The following is a 7,892-nucleotide window of genomic DNA, read 5'->3' on the forward strand; positions in this document are numbered from 1 at the left end:
ACCTCACTCGTCAGTAAGGGATTTCTGTCCACCCAACAGCTAATATGTTCGGTGAGTTTGTGTCGGCTACAGTTTTAAAGCCGTAACTTAAAAAAAAAATAACTGGCCACAAAGATGCTGACGTGGTGCATCAAGCAGTCCAGTAACCAGATTTTTAAAGCCCCAGGCATATCATGGTGTCCAGTTTCAAGAAAGTGATGGTGCAGGCCTTTTCAAAATGTAATTGGGACACGACTGGAATCTGATTTCAGCAAGTTGAAGCTGCTCTGCATGGGGGGGGGATAAGCGAACTTGGGTTGAAAACATGCAGGTCTCCCAGGCCCTGCTTCCAGGAAGGCAACAACACTGCAGACTGATCTATAAAATAGAATCGGGACGCGAGTATCTCCAGGGGTCAAGTTATGCATTTACAATATAAAGGTGCAACTCAATAAATTAGAATATCATCCAAAAGTGGATTTATTTCAGTAATGCAATTCAAAAAGTGAAACTTGTATATTAGATTCATTACACACAGTGATATTTCAAGCTTATATTTCTTTTCATTTTGCTGATTGTGGCTTACAGGTAATGAAAACTCAAAATTCAGTATCTCAGAAAATTAACATATTACATAAGACCAATTAAAAAATCATTTTTAATACAGAAAATGTTGGCCTACTGAAAACTATATCCATGTACGCACTCAATTTTTGGTCAGGGCTCATTTTGCATGAATTACTGCATCAATGCAGCGTGGCATGGAGGCGATGAGCCTGCGGCACTGCTGATTTGTTATGGAAGCCCAGCATGCTTTGATCGTGGCCTTCAGCTCGTCTGCATTGTTGGCTCTGGTGTCCTTCATCTTCCTCTTGGTTTAGGTCAGGTGAGTTTGCTGGCCAATCAAGCACAGTAATACCACGGTCATTAAACCAGGGATTGGTGCTTTTGGCAGTGTGGGCAGGTGCCAAGTCCTGCTGGAAAATGAAATCAGCATCTCCATAAAGCTTGTCAGCAGAGGGAAGTGTGAAGTGCTCTAACATTTCCTGGTAGATGGCTGTGCTGACTTTGGACTTGATAAAACACAGTAGACCAACACCAGCAGATGACATGACTCCCAATATCATCACTGACTGTGGAAACTTCACACTGGACCTCAAGCAACTTGGATTCTGTGCCTCTCCACTCTTCCTCCAGACTCTGGGACCTTTGATTTCCAAATGAAATGCAAAATGTACTTTCATCAGAAAAGAGGACTTTGGACGACTGAGCTGTTAACAGTCCAGTCCGTTTTCTCCTTAGGCACTTCTGATGTTGTCTCTGGTTCAGGAACAGCTTGACACAAGGAATGTGACAGTTGTAGCCCACGTCCCAGATACACGTCTGTGTGTGATGGCTCTTGACGCACTGACTCCAGCCGCAGTCCACTCCTTGGGGATCTCCCCCAAATTCTTGAATGGCTGTGCTTCACAATCCTCTCAAGGCTGCCGGTATCCCTGTTGCTTGTGCAACTTTTTCTGCTGTCATATTTTTTCCTTCCACTCAACTTTCCATTAATATGCTTGGATACAGCACTCTGTGAACAGCCAGCTTCTTTAGCAATGACCTTTTGTGGCTTACCCGCCCTGTGGAGGGTGTCAATGGCTGTCTTCTGGACAACTGTCAAGTCAGCAGACTTCCCCATGATGGTGTGGCCTACTGAACCGGACTGAGAGACCACTTAAAGGCTCAGGTCCCCTTTGCAGTGGCTTTGGGTTAACTAGCTGAGTGAAGTGCGACACCAGTACTCTACAACAGGGGTCTCTAACTCCAGTCCTGGCTGCAGGTTTTCATTCTCAACTCTTTTCTTAATTAGTGACCAGTTTTTGCTGCTATTGAACTATTTCCTTTTATTTTAATTTACTTTTCTTGACACTCTGACAGCTGAACTGATTCTTTTTTCCTTAAACGGCACCTAAACATAAATTTGATGTGAAGTGAGCCACCAGATGAGCACCTTAGTTGGGGCCTCAAACTCCAACTTCACTTCATTCAGTTTCTTAACTGGAAGCCGATTCTCGTTGCTAATTAAACCCGTTATTTAATTCCATGGCACTCGCTCATTCTGCCAAGGCAGACATTTCCAAAACTGTTGATTTTGTTTTTTAAGTGCGCTGGCTGTCAAAATGTTTTGTGGACCTGAGCAGATCAACATTACTGAGGCCTTCACCTTTCTTTATTTTCAATTATTGCGTGATGGACGCAGGTTGTTGTTTATGTGTTGATACATTTTGTGTCTTAATATTGTTTGGGGGCGGCACGGTGGCGCAGTGGGTAGCGCTGTTGCCTCGCAGTTGGGAGATCTGGGGACCCGGGTTCACTTCCCGGGTCCTCCCTGCGTGGAGTTTGCATGTTCTCCCCGTGTCTGCGTGGGTTTCCTCCGGGCGCTCCGGTTTCCTCCCACAGTTCAAAGACATGCAGGTTAGGTGGATTGGCGATTCTAAATTGGCCCTAGTGTGTGCTTGGTGTGTGGGTGTGTTTGTGTGTGTCCTGCGGTGGGTTGGCACCCTGCCCAGGATTGTTTCCTGCCTTGTGCCCTGTGTTGGCTGGGATTGGCTCCAGCAGACCCCCGTGACCCTGTGTTCGGATTCAGCGGGTTGGAAAATGGATGGATGGATATTGTTTGGTTGCTAATTAAGGTAAAAAGAAATAATTAAGAGGCCTGAGTCTTAAGTTGTGCATCAATTAAAATTAAGGCAAAGCGTTAATAAGCAGCAAAATGTGGTCACTAATTAAGAAAAGGGTTAGAATGAAAACCTGCAGCCACAGTAGCTCTCCGAGACCCCTGGTCTACAATATTGAACTTTTTCACAATATTCAAATTTTCTGAGATACTGTATGAAAAGAAATAATCACTTGAAATGTATCACATGTATAATTTATATAAGCCAAATACCACTGACTCACTCATCACGGAGTCCCCCGAACCCTGAGGACTTTCAGAAATTCGGAATGTAGGTTACCCTTAGCCCGTAGGTGCTCGCTAAGAAACGGTTTGAAAAACTTCGTGTTCCAAGCGCGAAATTTCTTATAGTTTTATAGAGCCGTTTGTATATCTGTCTTTTCATGAGATAACTACTTAACGGATTTAGATCTTTTTTTTTCTTTTCTATAATTTGCTTGAACATCGCGCTAAGTGTCATAGTTCGCTTGCGGTACCGATTTATTTGCGCGAATCCGAGAGGGGCGGGGCCTCCTCACTCACGCATCTGCCTCGGGGCGTAACCTTAACTCCGCTTAGTTAGCGAACGAGAGAACAATTTCACGGATTTAGATTTTTTTTCTATAATCTGCTTGAACATTTCGGTTGATTTTGTGACTTCTCTCATTATAAGAATCAAAGTTTGTTTGCAGGACTGATATATTCACGCTAATCCGAGACCGAATATACGGGCCGAGGGGAGGGGAAGAGTGACGTCAGGAGTAGAGAGCTGGGCGGGGCCCTACTCAATGATGGCTAGTGAATCTACAGTATATAATATAGGAGTTTCACTTTTTGAATTGAATTACTGAAATAAATTAACTTTTCGATGATATTCTAATTTATTGAGATGTACATGTAAAGGGCTTCAGTTACAGGCGAGTAAACTGCCAAACCTGGATCATGATGTTCATATTTTTAAACCGCTGCTGGTATCTCAAAGTTTGGAAGCTACTTACCCAAGGCTAACGATGTTTTATTTATTTTCTCTGTAAAGACTGTTTAGCGGTGAGTTGTGATTTCACTTTGGCTTGCTGAACGAACATACAGCAGACCGAATTTCAACTTGCCGCTCTGATTTCCTACATTTTTTACTTCGGCACTGCGCCAACATCCTTCGGTGAGTTTCAGTAGGTTTCACTCCGTCGGTCCGAAGGAATCTCACTGCAGCGTCGCTAACGAGGCGGGCGTTCTGATTCGTTAAAAAAAGCGCGCTGCTTCCCACGCCCCATAATGGAAGTCATTCTGTTTTTTTTCTCCCGCTTACGCGGCTACAAGCCAGGATGCCGCTTCGCAATACAACGAGCGGGACTCTCATGTGTTTAGGGTTTATATCCTTGCAGTGCGCGTAAATATAAAGTAAGTTTTTATTTTTATTATTTAACTTCAGTTTATCATATGTTGGGGTAGTATTGGTGCTGCATTGTATATTTAAGGTCATTTCAGTTACATGGAGACCCGCTGCATGTGCGTTTCCCGTAGATGCTAAGACAGACTGTGGCGATTGGTTAAAAGCAGTTGTTAATGTTTTTAATGTGTGCCATACGTGAAATCTGCTAATGTTATTTCATTCGGATTTGCATTTCACTACGCTTAGCTACGTTAATGAGTTGTCAATTCTTATGTTCCAAATCAACGTGTAAATTTTACAAGGGGTGTTCAATAATTTATCTAAACGAGTAGGAAGGAAGAGACAGGATGGCAGGACAGTCCTCGTGCAAATACAATACAATGCAATTTATTTTTTGTAAAGCACAAAATCACACAAGGAGTGCCGCAATGGGCTTCAACAGGCCCCGCCTTTTGACAGCCCCCCAGCCTGGACTCTTTAAGAAGACAAGGAAAATCTCCCCCAAAAAAACCCATGTAAGGGAAAATAAATGAAAGAAAATCTTGGGAAAGGCAGTTCAAAGTGAGACCCCTTTCCAGGTAGGTTGGGTGTGTGCAGGGGGGGGGGGGTCAATACTATATAATACCACAGAACAGAACACAAGTAATCCACAATATAATAGTGCAATATAAATATTACAAGTACAGAGCAGCATTCAACAGTAGTTTATCTATCTATCTACAGTGCATCCGGAAAGTATTCACAGCGCATCACTTTTTCCACTTTTTGTTATGTTACAGCCTTATTCCAAAATGGATTAAATTCATTTTTTTCCTCAGAATTCTACACACAACACCCCATAATGACAATGTGAAAAAAGTTTACTTGAGGTTTTTGCAAAATTTATTAAAAATGAAAACACAGAAATCCCATGTACATAAGTATTCACAGCTTTTGCTCAATACTTTGCCGATGCACCTTTAGCAGCAATTCCAGCCTCAAGTCTTTTTGAATATGATGCCACAAGCTTGGCACACCTATCCTTGGCCAGTTTCGCCCATTCCTCTTTGCAGCACCTCTCAAGCTCCATCAGGTTGGATGGGAAGCGTCGGTGCACAGCCATTTTAAGATCTCTCCAGAGATGTTCAATCGGATTCAAGTCTGGGCTCTGGCTGGGCCACTCAAGGACATTCACAGAGTTGTCCTGAAGCCACTCCTTTGATATCTTGGCTGTGTGCTTAGGGTCGTTGTCCTGCTGAAAGATGAACCGTCACCCCAGTCTGAGGTCAAAAGAGCTCTGGAGCAGGTTTTCATCCAGGATCTCTGTACATTAGTCAGGATAAAGGGAAAGATGACTGCAGCAGTCTCCCAGTTCCTGCTGCTGAAAAACATCCCCACAGCACGATGCTGCCACCACCATGCTTCACTGTAGGGATGGTATTGGCCTGGTGATGAGCGGTGCCTGGTTTCCTCCAAATGTGACGTCTGGCATTCACACCAAAGAGTTCAATCTTTGTCTCATCAAACCAGAGAATTTTCTTTCTCATGGTCTGAGAGTCCTTCAGGTGCCTTTTGGCAAACTCCAGGCGGGCTGCCATGTGCCTTTTACTAAGGAGTGGCTTCCGTCTGGCCACTCTATCATACAGGCCTGATTGGTGGATTGCTGCAGAGATGGTTGTCCTTCTGGAAGGTTCTCCTCTCTCCACAGAGGACCTCTGGAGCTCTGACAGAGTGACCATCGGGTTCTTGGTCACCTCCCTGACTAAGGCCCTTCTCCCCCGATCGCTCAGTTTAGATGGCCGGCCAGCTCTAGGAAGAGTCCTGGTGGTTTCGAACTTCTTCCACTTACAGATGATGGAGGTCACTGTGCTCATTGGGACCTTCAAAGCAGCAGAAATTTTTCTGTAACCTTCCCCAGATTTGTGCCTCCTGTCTCAGAGGTCTACAGACAATTCCTTTGACTTCATGCTTGGTTTGTGCTCTGACATGAACTGTCAACTGTGGGACCTTATATAGACAGGTGTGTGCCTTTCCAAATCATGTCCAGTCAACTGAATTTACCACAGGTGGACTCCAATGAAGCTGCAGAAACATCTCAAGGATGATCAGGGGAAACAGGATGCACCTGAGCTCAATTTTGAGCTTTGTGGCAAAGGCTGTGAATACTTATGTACATGTGCTTTCTCAATTTTTTTATTTTTAATAAGTTTGCAAAAACCTCAAACTTTTTTCACGTTGTCATTATGGGGTGTTGTGTGTAGAATTCTGAGGAAAAAAATGAATTTAATCCATTTTGGAATAAGGCTGTAACATAACAAAAAGTGGAAAAAGTGATGCGCTGTGAATACTTTCTGGATGCACTGTATATAATACGCTACCGTGGCTGTTTGTTTGTCTGTCCAGGATTTTAAATCACCTGTAGCTCACAAACCGTTTGACCTATTGACCTGAACTTTGGCACACATATACTACGTGATGTCTACTATTTGCTTTCGGGGTGATGGTTGACCTCCAAGGTTATTCCTCTTATTATTTTTATTTTTTTTTATTTTATTGTGGAATCAACTCTCGGCAGCGGCCAGCAGGGTGGCTGTGCGGTTCATGCGTATGGGGGCTGTTCTCATTCCTACCACCATCACCATCACTTCCCCAACCCCTACCTCTTCATATCTTAAGTCTTCAATCTGCCTCAAGAATGATTTAAGTGCCAGCTTAAGTGAAAAATTAAAGAAAACATACTAAGTAATTACAACACAAACACTGACTTAGTCAGTTTTAATGTGAAAAGATGCCAACAAAAGAAGAGAAGAAGCGGGCCACTAGGGTGGAGAAAAGAAGAGCTGCTCAGGAAGCTGCAAGCTCATCAACCTCTGAGCAAACAAATGGTAAACGTACAGAGAAAGAGGAGGAAAACTAGGAATGATCAAGTCAAGTGTATTCACTGCACGTTATTGTGCCTCTGCGCTGTTACTGGTATCACATAATAAGATTTGGATTTGTTCAGAGTCCTGGAGACCTTGGCCATCAAGCTGCCTCCTCCTATTGACTGTTGGGAATCATTACAGGGAGTCAGCGGCGGGAAGTGAAGCAGCAGCACCACGGTTTACAATGCGGACTTTTCCTCTTTGGATAGAGCCGTCCGTTATTGCCACTTTCTATCGACGTTCCATATCGAACTGACTACTCTGATGGTCGCTACCTCTTTGGCCTGGTTTAGCGACTTCAGTGTAGTCGTGTTGGGGCTTTTGTTCCAAATGAGCTGCCGATTTATCATACGTTTGCGTGGAGGGCAATGGAAAATAATCCGTCATTAGCATTACAACTATAAACCTTGTTGACGTGGAGAGAGTGGGTGCAAGGAAGTCGCTACCATGCTGCTGTTGCTGGCCGAAACATTTGACAACAGAATACGAGAAGACCATTTTTGTTTTTAAACCCTTATTTTTTATTTTTTACCCTTACTCTGCGTTTTGCCAGTTTTTAAAATTATCTTCTCTGATGGTGAAGCGAGTAATGGGTATGGGGCAGTGCAACATTTTAGATACTAAAAAGTGTGCCTCAGACTCGGTGGGTGTGGAAGTGAGCGGCTGCAAAACTATGCGGCCGCACGGTGTTTAATGGGCAAATGCTTATTAACGGGAATGTGCAATCAACAACAACAACATTTATTTATATAGCACATTTTCATACAAAAAGTAGCTCAAAGTGCTTTACATAATGAAGAAAAGAAGAATAAAAGACAAATAAGAAATTAAAATAAGACAACCTTAGTTAACATAAAAAGGAGTAAGGTCCGATGGCCAGGGTGGACAGAAAAAACAAAAAAAAAACTCCAGAAGGCTG

The sequence above is a fragment of the Erpetoichthys calabaricus genome, chromosome 12, assembly GCF_900747795.2.
Source record: "Erpetoichthys calabaricus chromosome 12, fErpCal1.3, whole genome shotgun sequence".
NCBI classification, from domain to species: domain Eukaryota; kingdom Metazoa; phylum Chordata; class Cladistia; order Polypteriformes; family Polypteridae; genus Erpetoichthys; species Erpetoichthys calabaricus.